General features: G+C 40.4%; 1 pseudogene; it reads left to right on the top strand.

Moving 5' to 3' along the window:
- The first annotated feature begins 343 nt into the window (after nt 1-343).
- LOC114902446 lies at nt 344-1,112 on the top strand (annotated as a pseudogene).
- Nucleotides 1,113-21,244: the final 20,132 nt, after the last annotated feature.

Raw genomic sequence — 21,244 nt, 5'->3', positions numbered from 1 at the left:
GATCTCAGAATTCATGATATCCTGGGTGTATTTTCACAGGATTTTACTGTATTTATTTGTGTGTTCCCCCCTCTCCTTCCATTATGGTAAACTTCAAAAGGTTGAGGATTTTTATATTTCATTCTAGCCATATGTATGCTAGAAGAGTTCCTAGCATGCAGGAACCCAAGAACATTTATTAATTAAAATGAGCAAATGGACACTGAAATCTTCCATTACATGGTTAATTTCTTCCTGTAATTATATCAACTACTGCTTTAAATTTTTAAGGTTTTTTTTTTAATCAGATGCATACAAAATTAAAATTGTTGCAGCATCTTGATGAACTCAGTCTCTCTTAATAATGTTTTTAGTGTTTCGTTTTTTATATTTTGGTCATGAAACCTATTTCAAGGCAGTGCGCTCAGAGGTCCCGCAGATCTGTCTCTTGCTTCAACAGTGTTTGGACGGAACACACCCAGGGAGGCCTCTTCCTCCAAGCCTCCGACTACCCTCCATCTTTTTTCCAGTGGCAACTTTCAGAACCAGCCCCTCAGTTATCCTCGGCCTCTGGGACCAGTCAGCACTGTTTTTCGAACTTAACTCCTTATTACCCATCAACCAGATTCCTCAGAATTATTCCATCGAGGTGGAAGCCGCCTTCACCCACCCGGTCACCTTGCATGGGCCGGCCTCCTACACCTACCTGTCTCTGGGCTTCTATTTCCACCACAGCTCTGGAGGGCTTGGGCCACGTTTTCCGCAAATTGGCTGAGAAGAAGCAGGAGGGCGCCAAGCCTCTCTTGAAAATGAAAAACCAGCGCAGCGGCTGTGCCCTCTTCCAGGATGGGCAGAAGCCATCTCAAGATGACTGGAATAAGACCCAGGACACTATGGAAGCTGCCATTCTCATGGAGAAGAAGCTGAACCAGGCCCTTTTAGATCTGCTTGCTCTGGGTTCTGCCCGCGCAGACCCTCAGCTCTGTGACTTCCTGGAGAGCCACCTCCTAGATGAGGAGGTGAAACTCATCAAGAAGATGGGCAACCACCTGACTAACTTCCGATGGCTCTCTGGTCCCCAGGCTGGGCTGTGCGAGTATCTCTTCCAAAGGTTCACCGTCAAGCATGACTAAGAAGGAGCCTCTGGAGCCCAGCGGCCTTTGAGGAGCCCTCTGGTCCAGGGCTTCTGCCTGAAGCCTCTCTGCAGCCACTAGGCAGTTTTTTAACCACCCTGGAGCCCTCCCCTAAGCCTTGGACCAAATGGAAACAATAAAGCTTTTTTCAGAAACAAAACAAAACAAAAAACTGCCCCCCCAAAACAAAACCGAACCCCCCCCATTTCAATACTAACATGACAACAAGCTTTCTTTTGGTTACTATCTGCCACATATGTCTTTTCACTTACTTTTACTTTCAACCTTTCTATGTCCTTATGTTTTTTTTAAAAAAATTATTTATTTATTATTTTTGGCTGCGTTGGGTCCTCATTGCTCATTGCGGGTGTTCTCTAGTTGCGGCGAGCGGGGGCTACTCTTCGTTGCGTTGCGCGGGCTTCTCATTGCGGTGGCTTCTCTTGTTGTGGAGCACGGGCTCTAGGCGCATGGGCTTCAGTAGTTATGGCACGAGGGCTCAGTAGTTGTGGCACACGGGCTTAGTTGCTCCGCGGCATGTGGGATCTTCCCTGACCAGGGCTCGAACCCATGTCCCCTGCCTTGGCAGGCAGATTCTTAACCACTGTGTCACCAGGGAAGCCCCTGTCCTTATGTTTTATGTCCCTCTCTATTAAACAGTATTTAGCTGGATTTTTAAAAATATAATTGTATAATCAGTCATTTAACTGGTGAGTTATTTTCTTTAACCTAGTATACCCAAAGTATTAGTTCAACCAGGTACTCTTTTAAGAACTTTACTTTCATGAACTCATTTAACTCTCATTTTACTGATTAACCTTGTTTTACAGATTAGGAAACTGCAGCAAAGAGAGGTCAAAAAATTTGGCCAAGGTCACATAGCTAGGTAGATTTCTGAGCTGGGATTTGAGCTTGAGTTGTTAACTATACTATAAAGGAGGGATAAAACCAAAACGTTTTTGGCAAAAGAAAATTTTATTTTTGCTTTTTTTAAAAAATAAATTTATTTATTTTGTTTATTTTTATTTTTGGCTGCATGGGTCTTCATTGCTGCGGGGGGGGGTGCTTTCTCCAGTTGTGGTGAGCGGGGGTACTCTTCACTGCGGTCCACAGGCTTCTCATTGCCATGGCTTCTCTTGTTGCGGAGCACAGGCTCTAGGCGTGTGGGCCTCAGCTGTTGTGGCACGTAGGCTCAGTAGTTGTGGCGCATGGGCTTAGTTGCTCCGCGGCATGTGGGATCTTCCCAGACCAGGGCTCAAACCCATGTCCCCTGCACTGGCAGGCGGATTCCTAACCACTGTGCCACCAGGGAAGCCCTTGCTTTTTTATTTATTTATTTATTTTTTTGCGGTACCTCTCACTGTTGTGGCCTCTCCCGTTGCGGAGCACAGGCTCCGGACGCGCAGGCTCAGCGGCCATGGCTCACAGGCCTAGCCGCTCCACAGCATGTGGGATCTTCCTGGACAGGGGCACGAACCCGTGTCCCCTGCATCGGCAGGCAGACTCTCAACCACTGCGCCACCAGGGAAGCCCTCCCTTGCTTTTTTTAATGCTAGTGATTTTCACGTTTTTTCATGTAGTACTTGGCTTTTTGCATTTCTACTCTAGTCTATTTTTCATATTCTTTGTCTATTTTTATCTTGGAGTCATAAAGCCTTACCACAATAACATGTATTTTTATTTAATAAAATTTTCATTTTACCAGAGATAATTTCCCAGTTAACCTTTTAATTTCCTAAGGAAATTCATCCTCACTATCAGGAAATTCTCAGCTATTATTATACAGTTTCTGAGCTCAAATTTCCATAAGGATAGCATGGAGAAAGAAAAAAAAAGCATATATTCTTCTGTTATGTATATTATATAAAATATCATTTCTGGATGGCTATAAAATTAAATAAAAAATATATTAGATATAACAAAGAACTAAATTTATTTAATATGCCATAAGCATCATATGGTATAATGAATAAATGGACACAACTATTATTTGCGTTATTTTAAGGAATAAAACAAAATTTAAAACAAAATTTTAAAGGTAGAGATTAATGATCATGCAAGATATAAAAAGGAATACTTTATTTTCAAGAATGAGCCACTATAGAGATCCTTTATGGAGAGATCCAAAGTCTTATTTGATTTTTACAACAAACAAACAAAAGTTTAAGAAATTAAATAATCATTCAGTCCCATTTTGAGGCTCTCAACATTTGTCCTGGTCAGAAACGTTTCCTGGGAAAACAGCACAGTTTAGGAAGGTTGCCATCTAGTGTTCACTTCTAGAATTGGTCCCACAAAATTAGTGTAACCTGAACAGATTATTTCAAAATGTAGTTAGAGGAAAACATAGGAAAAACACTCTTTGACATAAACCACAGCAAGATCTTCTTTGATCCACCTCTTAGAGTAACAGAAATGAAAACAAAAATAAACAAGTGGGACTTAATTAAACTTAAGAGCTTTTGCACAGCAAAGGAAACCATAAACAAAACAAAATGACAACCCTCAGAATGGGAGAACATATTTGCAAATGAAACAACAGAAAAAGGATTAATCTCAAAAATATACAAACAGCTCATGGAGCTCAATATCAAAAAAACAACCCAGTTAAAAAATGGGCAGAAGACCTAAATAGACATTTCACCAAGGAACACCTACAGATGGCCAAGAGGCACATGAAAAGATGCTCAACATCACTAATTATTAGAGAAATGCAAATCAAAACTACAATGAGGTATCACCTCACGCCAGTCAGAATGGCCATTATCAAAAAAGCTAGAAACAATAAATGCTAGAAAGGGTGTGGTGAAAAGGGAACCCTCCTGCACTGTTGGTGGGAATGTAAATTGATACAGCCACTATAAACAGTATGGAGGTTCCTTAAAAAAAACTAAAAGTAGAACTACCATATGACCCAGCAATCCCACTACTGGGCATATACCCTGAGAAAACCATAATTCAAAAAGAGTCATGTACCACAATGTTCACTGCAGCTCTATTTACAATAGCCAGGACATGGAAGCAACCTAAATACGCATCAACAGATGAATGGATAAAGAAGATATGGCACATATATACAATGGAATATTACTCAGCCATAAAAAGACACGAAATTGAGTTATTTGTAGTGAGGTGGATGGACCTAGAGTCTGTCATACAGAATGAAGTTAAGTCAAAAAGAGAAAAACAAATACTGTATGCTAACGCATATATAAGGAATCTAAAAAAAGAAAAATGGTACTGATGAAACTAGTTGCAGGACAGGAATAAAGAGGTAGACACAGAGAATGGACTTGATGACATGGGGTGGGAGGGCGAAGCTGGGACAAAGTGAGAGTGGCATCGACATATATGCACTATTGAATGTTAAATAGTTGGCTGGTGGGAAGCAGCAGCATAGCAGATAGGGAGGATGGGAGGGAGGCTCAAGAGGGAGGGGATATGGGGACATGTGTATGCATATGGCTGATTCACTTTGTTGTGCAACAGAAACTAACACGGTATTGTGAAGCAATTATACTCCAATAAAGATCTATTTTTAAAAAATGTAGTTAAGATCTTGACTCTTTGAAACTGGAGCCAGAGATCAAGAGAGAGTTTCCTGAGGTAACTGAGAATTTTTTAAATTAAGGAAAGAAAGGAGGAGGTTACTAAAGATGTGTGTACATACGTGTGAGGACCACAATAAATGAGGATAGACAATGGAAAGAGAAAATGGCAAATGCCCAGGACTCTTTAGGGAGAATAAAGAATGTGAGAAGGCTGAGGGTCAAATCTTTGAAGCAGTAGAAAAATAGTGAAATTAGTCTTTGAAATGTATTAGATGGGAAATTTTAAAAATAAAATGTATTAGATGTTTACAACTTTTGAAGGATTTCTGTTTTAGATAATAAAAAGTTACCATTTATTGAGTATTTAGTGAGTACCAGATATTCTAAATGCTTTGCATGTAATACATACTTGACTTCTGTAATTACTCTGTTACCCCCATTTTAAAGATGAGAAAATTGAGGTACAGAAAGGTTACAAAGCTGGTAAGTGACAAAACATTGTCATTTGATTTTTCTAAACCAAGAGGCTGGTTCCAATATCCATGCTCTTAACACACATGCTATACACTTCCATCTAAAATAAGTACAGAACTTGGTCTGGGGTCACCATATAACATTAGATAGAAAGTTTAGTCAACTATCCAAATAATGCTGACAAAATCTTATTATTTTTATTATCTGGATCTGGTGCTTGAACCGATAAACTCATCTAACAATTGTTCAGTTTTCCCTTTTACACCTGTGCTACGTTTTTGATAAACTTTAGTACATACAAGTTTAAGGAGAAAATAAAAAGACATTTCCTAAGGAATATTAGATAGCTCAGAGAATCTTTGGAGAACTAGAGAGCCAGGTTTGGAGGCCATGCAGTGAGAAACAATGCCCAAACCACGTTGAGAGATTGTGCCAGTAAAGGCTCCAATGAAACCAGACACTGCATTACACACCACTCACTGTGGACATGAGGTGCCAGGACTTTCACCTTCTGACCATGGAAGATAACATCTCAGAGCCTACCTGTGCCCCCAAAATGGATTTCCTGCAGCCCTGTATTGCCATGTAGCTCATTTGTGGTCTGACGTCTCTAGTGGGTGTGTGAGATTTGGGGAGCCTAGGTTCTGTGCCTGCAGCCTAGCTGTGAGTGCGTTGGGAGAGTGAGCTTTCTGACTCCTGCCGTGTGCAGGTGGATCAAAAGGCAGGAAATTGTCTAGACAGGGAAAGGGTGGTGGTAAACCAGAAAAAGCACATAAAGGGAATCCGTTTTAAAACCTCAGTAGTACGAGTCTTTGACCAGCTGCTCTGTTGGTACATTTCTCTGAGACCTAGTTGTCATTTCCTTAGTTCTTATACTCTTCTTGAATTTATTTTTATTTTCATTGGATAAAAACTCTCCCTTGTCTAGAAATCAAATGACTATCGAGCACAAATAGCTGGACCCCTCACCCCACCTTGCTGTCTACCTTTGAAAGAAAGAAAGAAATTAAGCAGGTTGATATGGAGTTGTTGCTTGCCAAGTAGTTATTCCTCCTTAGGCTGGTCAAAGAATCCCCAGTTTTCCACGGTGAATCATCCCTTCCCCCTGTCTTTCCCTATAGTTTCTGTGGGGATAACATTCCCTACTCTGCTGCTCCAGCCCAAGTTGCAGAAGCCTTAGGCTCAGTTTGGCCAATCAGAACATACACATACCAGCCCTCCTCCCCGGCCGTGTGATTAGTTCTAGAATAGGCAGGAAAATTGTCCGGGACAGACTCATGAGACTCAGTCTAAGGATATTTCCTAGAAAGACAAACTTGCCTCTCCTGGCTCCTCTCTTTCTGCTGTGGTTGCTAGGCTAGGACACAAGCGTGGAGCTGTTGTTGACTAAACTGATACTCCTTGATGAGCACTTTCCTGAGAGTAAAATCGACACAGTGGAAAGTAGAGACAAAAGATAAATAGACACAGTCCTAATATCCCTTGAGTACCTAGAACCAGCTGTGCTTGAAGCTTGCACTGCCTCTGGACTTCTCAGTTCCTTACGCCAGTAAGGTCACTTTCCGCTTAAATCCATTTGAATGTCTTCAGTCACTTGCAACCAAAAGACTCTTGACTCATTTTATTGGTTAAATAAAATAGTTAATTACTACAGATTTTCCTCTAATCATTCTGATTAACAAACATTTATAGTACCTCTAATTTGATGTCCAAACAAAAAAAAACTTGGCCTTGTTTTTATATAAGTGTGTATACACCACATATGCACACACAAACACACACAGAGTAAGGAAAAAATGGAGTAAATATATCAAAGATTTTATTCATCTTGGTTTCTTTCTCTTTAGATAAAATGACCTTTTTAGGATTTGATGAGAGAGAAAACATACTTGCATATATTTTTCTATACTTTTTTTGCTCTATCCAGGTTTTCTCTTGAATGCAACAGACAATTATTTTGCTGTTTCTTGCATCCCAGTGTTTGGAGGTCAGCATAAGTTTAGCTGCATTAATTTTGTTTCTTTTTAACATGCTGGCTTCACTTTCCTCAGGTTTGACCTTTCAATTTCTTTCCTACATCTGACTATTCCAGGTTAAATGCTGGGATGTACACACACATTTAATAGAGGAGTACTGTAAGTTCAGGCAGACTTTCATCTCTCTGTCTCCTGTAAGAATTTATGAGCGCTATCAAGTAACAATAGTACCCTGCTTTACTTTGTTTCATCTTTTAGCTTTCAGTGCCTAGTTTTAACTGTCCTTCCTCTTCTAATCATAAATCAGATCCCACTGTACTTATCTTAAGAGCAGCTGTTGTATTGAAGGAAACAGAGCAGTATCACTAATTTAAATCTAAATTTACTTTGGAGGAAATAGTTCATTAAAGTTACTGTATCTAGATATATCAAGAATCTAGTTCTCAAGTTTGTTTCTGCATAAATTATGAAATGAGACATAAATGAGTGCCCTGGAGAAACTATAGACATAAGCACTGTCTTAGTCTGTTCAGTTAGTTGTAACAAAATTCCCCAGACTTGGTGGCTTATAAAAAACAGACATTTATTTCTTACAGTTATGTATGGAGGCTGGGAAGTCTAAGATTAAGGCGCCAGCAGGGTTGAGTTCTCATGAGAGCCCTCTTCCTTGTTCATAGCTGGTGTCTTCCCACTGTGTCCTCACATATTTGAAAGGTCTAGGGATCTCTCTGGGGTCTCTTTTATATCCCATTCATGAGGGTTCCACCTGTGGAATTAATTGAGGAAGCTCAGCTAAAACTGGAATCAGGACAGGCCTGTAGGGGGAGCTCTCACATCCTGCCATACATCATCAATCATCACTTCAACTAGGAAGAGATTTCTGCCTATATTTCCAACAGGAAGGTGCCTCTACCATCCAGTAGGAAGAAGAAAACTCTCTGCCCTGTGACAGCCCAGCCAATCTGAGACAGTGGCAGCCCAACGAATAAAAAGCCTCCATACTTTGGACTCCAATGGACTCTTTGGTTACCACAGCCCCTCCCAACTCCCACCTTTCCCCTATAAAGGCAAGTTCCCCTTCCCCGTTCTCTGGATTTGCCTGTGCTCTGCCATGGTTCACGTATCCTGGATAGCGATTCCTCTGCTATTTCTGAATAAACTCAGTTTTTCTGGTAATATAACTGGCTATTATGTTTTTAAAGTTGACTACCCTTATGACCTAATTACCTCCCAAAGAAAGGCCCTCCCTCCTAATACCAGCACTTTGGATTCAAAATATGAATTTGGGGGCGGGGGACACACAAATATCAAGTCCATAGCAAACACTATGACACACTGGTTTGAAGAGCAGAAGCTTTGTCTTTGAGGCTCCATGATGCCTTCCTTTCTTCTACCTTTTCTTTTAACAACATTAACTTTGTGTTTTATTGGACTTAATGCTATTAGTGTGTCTTTTCATATTATCTTGAAATGTGTTCTTATAATTCCAAAATAAACATTTACTCTTAAATATTGGAATTCTTGTTCTACAACTCTTGCTTTCATGAATTTCATGTACTAAAATATCCAAGTGGAATAATTTTTGTGTGACTCTCTGGAAGCCATGCCCAATAAAGTTAACCAAGAATACAGCTTTTATGGAAGGAGTGAGGAGCTTGATTTGGGATCCTGTGCCTCTTATGTTGCTAGATTGCTCAACCTAGAAAGGGGCAAATCCTAAAATGGGGACGATTTTTCAGTATTACAACATAACACAGCATGGGCTTCTGACTGGCTTGTGTGAAATGACCCTGTGGGTTTCTCAGAACACCACCTCACAAAAACTCAGACCAGTGTGACCTACCTAGTATCCTGGACATCCGGGGAGAAAAGAATTAGGGGTGAGGGGAGGGCTGGGCGGAAGGGAAGGGGAAAGGAGGAGGAGGAAGAAAGAAAGAGAACTGTGTTTAACATTTCATCGTCTTAGGGCAAACCCTGAGTATCCGCAAACTTGTAAATAACAGGATAATGTTCCCTCACTGAAATTAGGACCTTGTTTTTATGTTATGAATTTATAATTTCCTAATTGCTATTGATGTATGTTGCAACTTAAAACAAGCAGATATTCTTGTAAATCAGATTTGCCTGTTATAAACTAATGGATGTCTCAGGTTCAATACAATTTTTGCTTAGTTCCTTATTGTATGAAAGTATTTTAGTTTTGTTTACTGTAAGAAATATGCATAATTAAATTGGCTTCTCTGTGATTAAATATTTCATAACTTCCTTTATTTGATTTGTAATTTTTACTGATAAAGTGGTTATTTTCAAAAGTAAATGAAGGCAAATGATTGTAGTAAACAGTGAAATTATTTAAGTATTTGTAAGTAAATATCTAATGTATTTCCTCTAAAATGGGTCATTTCTGAAGCAGACACATGTTTATAAATATAGTTTAGGCACAATATATTAAGTTTATGCAATATTTTTTCCAAAACAGTTAATATACATCTTGTTAACCTACTGTTGTTTAAAAAAATTACTTCAAAACTTATTGGCTTAAAAGAACCACAACTTTGTTATGCCTCACAGTTCGTGGATTGGGATTTGGCTGTGGCTTGTTGATTTCTCTACTTGGACTAGACTGGAATGTCCAGGATGGCTGCTTCACTCACGTTTGTCACTTGGACTAGGATGGATTGAATGATGGGTCTTACTGGAATGGCTCTCCTACGGTCAGATATTTGGGGCTTTGGTTCCCCCTGCTGGCTGCATTCCTTGGTCTTCTCCAGATAGCATTAGAACCTCTATTTCTCCACGTGGCCTCTCTCTAGTTCTTCCGGCAAAGTAGCTTAGACTCAAGTTGTCAGGTGGAAGCCTGGAACAGATACACGGTTGCTTCTGCCACATTCTGTTGGCTAAAGTAAATCACAGGGTCAGCATGAATTCAGGGTGGAAGAGAACTACACAGGGTGTGAATACCAGGATAAGCAGTTCATCATGGGAGAGGAGGTACCTTGTGGAGTTTAGCTACTTCGGTCCATGTGTCCCTTGATGGCATCATTTCCTGCATCCTCAAGGGTAAAACTGAGTATTTCTCCGGATGTATCCTTTGTGTTATCTGAGGCTTAAGAAATGCCTTTCAGAAAAAGAGCACTTAGTTTAATAATTTGGGAGACAGTAGAAATGATAGCCCTTCTCTTGGGTTTATAATGGCTTACTAAAAACAGTAAGGATTTTGCAGTATAAAAATATATGTACTTTGTTTAACCTGGCATTTCCCAAACATTTAAGTGCATAGAACTGTGCCTGGCACTTCGTAATCACTTATAAATATTTGTTGAATGAGATTTATCCCCTTTTCACAAAACATACATGTACATTACAAAGAATTGGTGTTTCCAGAAAAGAACCTTGTGAAAGGAGTATGTGATTCTGGGTTTCCTCCTGATCTACAGCCCCCATCTAGGTGCTTCCTAATAATTAATTGTTGTACTTTAGTATGACCCCATCTCCTGGCTGCAGGTGACTAGACTCGCATGGGCACCTGACTCAAAGGCAGTTGTCTACAGGCTGGCTAGCAACTGGAAAGATAGCCTGGCAAAAGAGCTTTCACCAAAAGTAGTCTGAATTGGATTGTGATCGGCAGAGTAAATTGGATCCTGTCACTTGGGTAGTTTGAATGTGGGAAAATCAGTCAGTTAGTTGGCCAGGGTAGGAGCCGTAGAAGCAGAAGCAGAGCACACATGCGTTTCCATTGTACGCAGCCCTAGGTTGCTGTTTCTTCATGGTCCTGGTTTCGTGGCTGCTGAAAACACTTCCTATTTCCCTTTCTTCCTCCATCTTTAGAATAAAACCCATTAACTGTGGTAGCCCAACTATGTCCCTATTTCTTAGTATCTGAAAGAGTCTAATATGTGATGTCAGGGAGGCCTGATGCTCTCTTATTCAGAATGAGAAAACACTCTATTCAATTATCTGCTCAGGGAAGAAATGCCACTATGACATGCTCTCTTCAAAAGCCTGTAAACACAGTGGGAACTGCTACTAGTGGTGCCAATAATAGGTAGAATGGTAGGGTAGGCTGGCACACAAATTGCTCAGGAAGTTCTTTCAACTGTTGTAGGAAACTCTTTGGCTAATAGCTTCAGAAGAAACACTTAACGAACAAATACTGATGTATTATTATTAACTAAAATCCACAATTTATTCAGATTTTCTTAGCTTTTACTTAATTCCTTTCTATGCTCCAGGTTCCCATCCAGGATATCGCATTGCATTTAGCTGTCGTGTCTCCTTAGGCTCCTCCTGGCTGTGACAGTTTCTCAGACTTACCTTGTTTCTGATGATCTTGACGGTTTTGAGTACCGATCAGGTATTTTGTAGGTTATTCCTCCGTTGGTATTTGTCTGATGTATTCCTCATGACTCGACTGCAGCCATGGGTTTTTGAAGGAGGATCACAGAGGTAAAGTGTTATTTTCATCACATCACATTAAGACTGCATACCATCAACCTGACTTACCACTGTTGATGTCGATCTTGATTACCTGGTTGAGGTAGCATTTGTCAAGTTTATTCACTGTAAAGTTGCTCTTTTTCTCTCCGTTTCCATAATGTACATTTGGAAGGAAGTGTGCACAGCCCATATTTAAGGAGTGGAGATTTATGGTCCCTCTCCTTGAGGGTTAAGTATCTACATAAATTATTTGGAATTCTTCTCCATGGGAGACTTGTCTCTTCTCCCATTTATTTATTCATTCAATCATTTATTTATATCAATATGGACTCACAGATATTTATTTTATACTTGTGATGATTCAATACTACTTTATTTTGTTGCCCAAGTTGTTCCAGCTTTGGCCATTGGCAACTCTCATGTGGCTCTTGTGCTCCTTCGACAGAACCACATGAATGTGGTATTTTGTTATATTCTGTTTTGTTTTGTTGTTCATTTTTGTACTTCCTTACTTTCTGACACTACAAGATGTCCCAGGCTCATCTCGTTTATTTCTTACCTAGTCCTAAAATCAGCCATTACTCCAAGGAGCCCTGGTTAGTTATTGGAACTGGCATTAGAAACCAAGATCTGGGCATTAGGTGTACTTGTTACTAGGAGTGGGGCATTGTTTCTCTTGAGTCTTCTCAGCTGACAGAGCAAAGAAATATACATGTGCATATCACTTACATATATACACATATCAATAAATATTTCTATATGTAATCGTCTGTATCTATAATAATTTACACATGAGTTCTTACGAGTGTCTGCAATTCTAATCCATTACCAAATGAATCACTCTAGCCTCTCCTCAACCCCTACCCCTTGCTTATCTGAATCCCACTCCAACAGTGAGAAAGTTAGCTCTCATTCTGTGCCATCCATTTACTTAATTGTTCAATTCCATTGTACATGTACAGTAGCATCAGAATTGTTAACCAGTACACTCATGGGAATGACTTTATCAACTAGAGTACAGTGCTTATGTGAAGTTCCTTTTGCGTTTGGTTTTACAGATCCCGCTCTTCCAAATTTACTTAGTTCAGCACCCACTTACCTTTAGTGACGCTGTGAAGAAATGAAAAGGATGGAGAAGTAAATTTACAGATTAAAATAGTCTTAAAGACAATATCATACTTTTTAAATTGGTAAGAATTAATTACACTATCTAGAGATGTACATTGAAATGGTGAAACAAACAAACAAAAAAGCAAAGAAGTTATGACTATAACAGTAACCACATAAAAAGTAACTTCTACTTCTGGGCAGATAAAGTGTCAGAGATTGGATGTACTATCCCACCTGAAACAGGCAAAAAACCCAACAAAATAATACGTGAAACAATGATTTTCAGACATTAGATACCAGGCAATGCAGGACAGTGAGATGGGGAAATTAACAAGGTAAGCCCTACAATTGCCTCAGCTTACTACCTGGAGAGAGTTTTGAGGCTACAGTGCAATTTACATGAGGGAGAAGAAATTAAGTCGAGACCCCAGGAGCAAACGAAATTTTACTGTTGTTGTCTGAACAGGCTCAGTGGATGGTGAGCCTTTGGGTATTTAGTGCACGAGAGAAACATGTTTGCTCTAGGGTGTCAGGATTCTTTTATTTAAAAAAAAAATAGTCTCTATTTTCAGAACAATTTTATATTTACAGAAAAACTAAGGAGATGGTACAGAGAATTCACAAATACCCCACACCCAGTTTTCCCTATTGTTAACATTTACCTTACTGTGGAAGGAAGGGGGAACCCAAGCAGAGACCAGGAGTCCCCCTGAGTTTAGGAGATAGAGCTGGGAATCAGAGAGACACAGTGGAGTGCAGGAGAGGAGATAGCTACTACAGAGAAAGCTCCAGAGATGGCAGAATGTCCACCTGAGCAGAGGCAAGTGAGGAAACTAATGTAGGCCAGAGAAAAACACCACCCAAAAGGAGCACAGGGGAAAATGCCGGGAGCTCACACCAGCAGAAATAGATAGCGTTCCCACTGACTAGAGTAGAAAAACTTGGCCTTGGGCAAAGTATTCAAAATCATGTTCTGAGTGGTAGGGCACACTTAGTCATAGACTAAAGGCTGCTTGGGTACCACCTAATGATGCTAAAAGCAAGACTTGAAAGTATCGAACTGTTTCCAAGTAACTTAACTGTGACTCAGGATAAAACTCAAGAATATTTATAGGAATACAAAAATATGCAGCATTCAACAAGGTAAAATTCACACTATCAGGGGTCTAATAAGGAGGAGGGAAGAAGTGGGGGAAAGGAGGAAGCTATGACACATCATGAGAAAAAAATGAATCAATACAAAAAAGGTGTAAACACAAATAATAGAATTAGTATATAAGGATATTAAACAGTTACATTACATACATTCAAACAGGTAGAGGAAAGACTTCTCACGTTAAATGGAGGCATGGAAGACATATATTTTTTTTTTGGCGGTACGTGGGCTTCTCACTGTCGTGGCCTCTCCCGCTGCGGAGCACAGGCTCCGGACGCGCAGGCTCAGTGGCCATGGCTCACGGGCCCAGCCACTCCGCGGCACGTGGGATCCTCCCGGACCGGGGCACGAACCCGCGTCCCCCGCATCGGCAGGCGGACTCCCAACCACCGCGCCACCAGGGAAACCCGGAAGACATATTTTTTACAAAGCCCCGTGTTGAATTTCTAGAGATGAAAAGTAAAATGTTTGAGATGGAATATATATATATATTATTCTTAGTAACAAGAGAACAAACAATTCAGTTAGAAAATGGGCAAAGATCTGATCAAACCCTTAACCAAGGAAGATACACAAATAGCAAATAAGCACATGAAAAGACATTCAACATCAGTAGACATTAGGGAAGTGGAATTAAAACCACAATGAGACACCACTGCGTACTACAATCATGACTAAAATTGAAAAGACCAGCCATACCAAGTGTTGGCAAAGATGTGGAACAACTACAGTTCTCATACACTGTTGGCAGGAATGTGAAATTGTACATCCACTTTGGAAAATGGTTTTGGCAGGTTTTCAAAAAATTAAACATATACCTACCATATGGCTCAGCCATTCTTCTCCTAAGTAGTTACCCAGGGGGAAAGAAAGCATATGCCCACACAAAGACTTGTATATGAATGTTCATGGCAGCTTTATTTGCAAAAGCCCCAAACTGAAATTACCTAACCATTCATCAACAGACGAATAAACAAATCATGGTGTATCCATGTGTTGAGAGTTTAGCTAAGCTACTCAATGGTATTGCTGTTTCAGCATTATTTTGTGTGGCTAAGAGGCTTTGGGGGGAGAGGGGACTTAAACTGACACTAGCTCCATCATGCAAGTATATGCCCTAGAAAATAGCCTGCAGAGTCACAAGCAAGTGAACATTCCTGAGGCGACTCCCCCAACAGCCCCTGTGATCAAGTCTTCCCGGCCTCCCGAGACTTTTCCTTGTGTGCCTCTTAAATAAGACCCCCTCACAGGGCTTACCAAAGCCTTACCAAGCCGCATTAACTTTGGTTTGAATTAACCAATACAATACAGTGTTAGCCCCAAAGCACTCACCCACAGACCCTAATAGAGGCATGTGCCCCAGGTCCTGCCTCTCTCTCGGCCTGCACCCTGCTTTGATCTACCAATGTGGTCCCTCAAGGTGTGCCATGTACTTTGTTCAGGATCTGTGAGTAATAAACTTCTCTATTTCAATTTCTCTCTTTTTTTTTTTTTTACATCTTTATTGGAGTAGAATTGCTTTACAATGGTGTGTTAGTTTCTGCTTTATAACAAAGTGAATCAGTTATACATATACATATGTTCCCATATCTCTTCCTTCTTGCATCTCCCTCCCTCCCACCCTCCCTATCCCACCCCTCCAGGCGGTCACAAAGCACCGAGCTGATCTCCCTGTGCTATGCGGCTGCTTCCCACTAGCTATCTATTTTACGTTTGGTAGTGTATATATGTCCACGCCACTCTCTCACTTTGTCACAGCTTACCCTTCCCCCTCCCCATATCCTCAAGTCCATTCTCTAGTAGGTCTGCGTCTTTATTCCCGTCTTACCCCTAAGTTCTTCATGACATTTTCTTTTCCCTCAGATTCCATATATATGTGTTAGCATACCATATTTGTCTTTCTCTTTCTGACTTACTTCGCTCTGTATGACAGACTCTAGGTCCATCCACCTCACTACAAATAACTCAATTTCATTTCTTTTTATGGATGAGTAATATTCCATTGTGTATATGTGCCACATCTTCTTTATCCATTCATCCGATGATGGACACTTACGTTGTTTCCAACTCCGGGCTATTGTAAATAGAGCTGCAATGAACATTTTGGTACATAACTCTTTTTGAACTATGGTTTTCTCAGGGTATATGCCCAGTAGTGGGATTGCTGGGTCATATGGTAGTTCTATTTTCAGTTTTTTAAGGAATCTCCATACTGTTCTCCACAGTGGCTGTACCAATTCACATTCCCACCAGCAGTGCAAGAGTGTTCCGTTTCCTCCACACCCACTCCAGCATTTATTGTTTCTAGATTTTTTGATGCTGGCCATTCTGACCGGTGTGAGATGATATCTCATTGTAGTTTTGATTTGCATTTCTCTAATGATTAATGATGTTGAGCATTCTTTCATGTGTTTGTTGGCACTCTGTATATCTTCTTTGGAGAAATGTCTATTTAGGTCTTGTGCCCATTTTTGGATTGGGCTTTTTGTTTTCTTGTTATCGAGCTGCATGAGATGCTTGTAAATTTTGTAGATTAATCCTTTGTCAGTTGCTTCATTTGCAAATATTTTCCCCATTGTGAGGGTTGTCTTTTGGTCTTGTTTATGGTTTCCTTTGCTGTGCAAAAGCTTTGAAGTTTCATTAGGTCGCATTTGGTTTTTTTTTTTTTTTTTTTGCAATACGTGGGCCTCTTACTGTTGTGGCCTCTCCCGTTGCGGAGCACAGGCTCTGGATGCGCAGGCTCAGCAGCCATGGCTCACGGGCCCAGCTGCTCCGCAGCATGTGGGATTTTCCCGGACCGGGGCACAAACCCGTGTCCCCTGCATCAGCAGGCGGACTCTCAACCACTGCGCCACCAGGGAAGCCCCTGGGTTTGTTATTGTAGGTCTTTTCCTTCTCTTGTGTTTCTTGCCTAGAGAAGATCCTTTAGCATTTGTTGTAAAGCTGGTTTGGTGGTGCTGAACTCTCTCAGCTTTTGCTTGTCTGTAAAGGTTTTAATTTCTCCATCAAATCTGAATGAGATCCTTGCTGGGTAGAGTAATCTTGGTTGTAGGTTTTTCTCCTTCATCACTTTAAGTATGTCCTGCCAGTCCCTTCTGGCTTGCAGAGTTTCTGCTGAGAGATCAGCTGTTAACCTTATGGGGATTCCCTTGTGTGTTATTTGTTGTTTTTCCCTTGCTGCTTTTAATATGTTTTCTTTGTATTTAATTATTGACAGTTTGATTAATATGTGTCTTGGCCTGTTTCTCCTTGGATTTATCCTGTATGGGACTCTCTGTGCTTCCTGGACTTGGTTAACTATTTCCTTTCCCATATTAGGGAAGTTTTCAACTATAATCTCTTCAAATATTTTCTCAGTCCCTTTCTATTTCTCTTCTTCTTCTGGAACCCCTATAATTTGAATGTTGGTGCATTTAATGTTGTCCCAGAGGTCTCTAAGACTGTCCTCAGTTCTTTTCATTCTTTTTTCTTTATTCTGCTCTGCAGTAGTTATTTCCACTGTTTTATCTTCCAGGTCACTTATCTGTTCTCCTGCCTCAGTTGTTCTGCTATTGATCCCTTCTAGAGTATTTTTCATTTCATTTATTGTGTTGTTCATCATTGCTTGTTTCATCTTTAGTTCTTCTAGGTCCTTGTTAAATGTTTCTTGCATTTTCTCTTTTCTATTTCCAAGATGTTGGATCATCTTTACTATCATTATTCTGAATTCTTTTTCAGGTAGACTGCCTACTTCCTCTTCATTTGTTAGGTCTGGTGCATTTTCATCTTGCTCCTTCATCTGCTGTGTGTTTTTCTGTCTTCTCATTTTGCTTATCTTACTGTGTTTGGGGTTTGCAGGCTGCCGGTTCGTAGTTCCCATTGTTTTTGGTGTCTGTCCCCAGTGGCTAAAGTTGGTTCAGTGGGTTGTGTAGGCTTCCTGGTGGAGGGGACTAGTGCCTGTGTTCTGGTGGATGAGGCTGGATCTTGTCTTTCTGGTGGGCAGGTCCACGTCTGGTGGTGTGTTTTGGAGTGTCTGTGGACTTATTATGATTTTAGGCAGCCTGTCTGCTAATGGGTGAGGTTGTGCTCCTGTCTTACTAGTTGTTTGGCATAGGGTGTACAGCACTGTAGCTTGCTGGTCGTTGAGTGAAGCTGGGTGCTCGTGTTGAGATGGAGATCTCTGGGAGATTTTCGCCATTTGATATTATGTGGAGCTGGGAGGTCTCTTGTGGACCAATGTCCTGAAGTTGGCTCTTCCACCTCAGAGGCACAGCACTGACTCCTGGCTGCAGCACTAAGAGCCTTTCATCCACACGGCTCAGAATAAAAGGGAGAAAAAGTAGAAAGAAAGAGGATAAAAGAAAATAAAGATAAAATAAAATAAAGTTATTAAAATAAAAAATTATTATTGAGAAAAAAAATTTTTTTAATTAAAAAAAGAAAAACGGACGGATAGAATCCTAGGACAAATGGTGGAAGCAAAGCTATACAGACAAAATCTCACACAGAAGCATATACATACACACTCACAAAAAGAGGAAAAGGGGCAAAAATAATAAATCTTGCTCTCAAAGTCCACCTCCTCAATTTGGGATGATTCGTTGTCTATTCAGGTATTCCACAGATGCAGGGTACATCAAGTTGATTGTGGAGATTTAATCTGATGCTCCTGAGGCTGCTGGGAGGGATTTCCCTTTCTCTTCTTTGTTCGCACAGCTCCCTGGGCTCAGCTTTGGATTTGGCCCCGCCTCTGCGTGTAGGTCGCCTGAGGGTGTCTGTTCTTCGCTCAGACAGGACGGGGTTAAAGGAGCCACTGATTCGGGGGCTCTGGCTCACTCAGGCTGGGGGGAGGAAGGGGTACAGAGTGCGGGGCGAGCCTGTTGTGGCAGAGGCCGACGTGACGTTGCACCAGCCTGAGGCACGCCGTGCGTTCTCCCGGGGAAGTTGTCCCTGGATCCCGGGACCCTGGCAGTGGCGGGCTACACAGGCTCCCCGGAAGGGAGATGTGGAGAGTGACCTGTGCTCGCACACAGGCTTCTTGGTGGCGGCAGCAGCAGCCTTAGCGTCTCATGCTTGTCTCTGGGGTCCGTGCTGTTAGCCGCAGCTCGCGCCCGTCTCTGGAGCTCCTTTAAGCAGCCTCAATTTCTCCTGTCGGTAGTGGAGCCACACAGCTCACCATCCAGCACCCTATGCTCCACTTCACAAATGTGATTTGATCAAGTCATAACAACATACAATGAAATATTAACCATCAATGAAATGGAATGAACTATTGATACACAGAGCAACATGGATGAATCTCAATAACTACGGTGAAAGAATGTAGGGAGAAGAATATGTGCTGTGTTTGGTGATGTATCCTATTACTTACTACTTAGCTACTTTAACACACAGAAATTATTAACACAGTGCTTTACATATAGTAAGGTACTTAAAGACAGTTTGTGGTTTTGATTAAATTATTATTTACATGTATAGATGACACAAATTAAGAACATAGAATAATTTTAGAGGAAGAATCCTTTGGGATAAATGTATCCAACTGCCCCCGCCAGAAGTTATGTGATTTCCCCAAGGTCATATGGGCAAAGTAGAAAACGTAGATTTCTAGCAAGTTATTTCCAGTCACTCTGAAGATCTCCTTTGAATTTTGAATGAACCATAATTTTAAAATATAATCTTTTTTTTTTTAGTAACTGGTCTTATGCAATTCACTATTTGGAGACTTTTTTCTAAGGAAAAAAAAGACAACGTTAGCCAGAAGGAAATGCTTCAGATGAAATTGAATGATGTTTCAAGGATTCTTTCAGTCCTTTCTTTATTCAATCAAATCCCCCTAGTGGAGAAGATATGCCTTTACGTATCTTCATATATCTTCAAACATAAAATGTGGAGAAAATGGAACCACCTTGACTAGAGGGGTCATTTTCTCTACAGACTGACTTAGAAATCTTCTGGCAAGTCCCAGAGACTTGAGGGGAACTTTCCTGAATCTATGGTGATTCCTCCCAGGTGGAAACGAAATATCCGTGACTGCTTCCAAACCATCACACCAGTTTCTCAGCTGGTGGCGATTTAATGAGGGAGTACGGAGGTGAATGAGATCCTAATGACCATTTATCTCTGACTTGTGTGGCATCTTTTTAATTCTCCCAGGTGAACTTCTGAGACTGATGCTCCAATAATACCAAGGTAAATGACTTACAATATTACCAAGCTTACTTACCTATTATTCTCCTACTGAGAATACCTGTGTACCCAAAGAGTTAAAATACACATTGCTCTGGGTTTCCTAATTTTTATAGCTCCTCAGTTTAGCTTAAAATATTTAATTTTTTCTTTTCAATTTTTATGGTGTTTGAAATATACAGTTAAATTACGAGAGAGATCTTAATGCCTAAGGTTAATTACTTAGTTATAGATATTTAGGAATGCCCATCCATTATTTACAGCAATAGTTCTCAAAGTATGGTCCTCTCTCACTAATGGCCTTGCTTCATACTAAGTGAGAAAATAAAAACCTTCAATGGAAATTCCCTCATCTTTCCACTACCTATACAAATGGACTGGCATCTGTGCACATCCTCTCCTTTTACTTTATTTTGCAGGAATTACTTACTGCTCATTAAAGGCCCGTCTTATGCTCTGGACTCTCAGCCACAAGGACCTCCATCCATCAGTTACCCTCTCTCTCTGTTGGATCATTCTCATCAGCATACAATTTACTCTAGTTTTTCTCCTTTCTTTTTAAACTATCCTATCTTGATTCTGTATTATCCTTCAACTATGTCCCATATCTCTGCTCCTTTTTTCAAGCCAAACATCTTCAGGGTTGTTCTCACATGCTAACTTCATTTGACTTCTAATTCACTCTTTCCAAAAAAAGTTTTTTTGTATGTGTGTCAAAATGATAATATCCAAATAGTTTAGAGTCAAATAATTCAATAAGGAATTTTAAAACAGAGAGCAATTTTCCTTCCCTGGAGGCAACCACTCTTAAGTCTTTTAGCAAATTCTCTTGGTATATATCTCCATATCTTGAAACAATGGGTGTATTGCTATTCTTGGTCTTTATGTTTTAGACAATATCTCTTGTTCTCTCACTATGGAAAATGAGGATTTATCTGTTTCCTCTCCTATTATCATCACACACACACCAACACAGACACACTCATTGTATCCCCTCAAACTCTCCAGCTAGTCATACTGCAATTTTGTTAATGTTTATATTCACAGTTTACATTATTATGACTAAATATGTGTGATTTAGAGTGGAGCCATGTAGTAAAACTATTATTAGCCCTCCTTTCCAGCATGATATTTTTCCTCTGGAGACAGTTTCTTTTCTTTTTCTTTTCTTTTTTTTTCTTTTAAGTGGGCTTGTGTGGTTTTCTTTGAAAAATTCTTTGTCTTTTCTCATCTTAAAAAAAAGTACTCTTACATAAAAAAGAA

The sequence above is a fragment of the Monodon monoceros genome, unplaced genomic scaffold (genome assembly GCF_005190385.1).
Source record: "Monodon monoceros isolate NGI ecotype Baffin Bay Population unplaced genomic scaffold, NGI_Narwhal_1 Super_Scaffold_20, whole genome shotgun sequence".
NCBI classification, from domain to species: domain Eukaryota; kingdom Metazoa; phylum Chordata; class Mammalia; order Artiodactyla; family Monodontidae; genus Monodon; species Monodon monoceros.
Note: the sequence above shows the minus strand (reverse complement) of the source record. Positions and strands in the feature narration are given on the sequence as shown.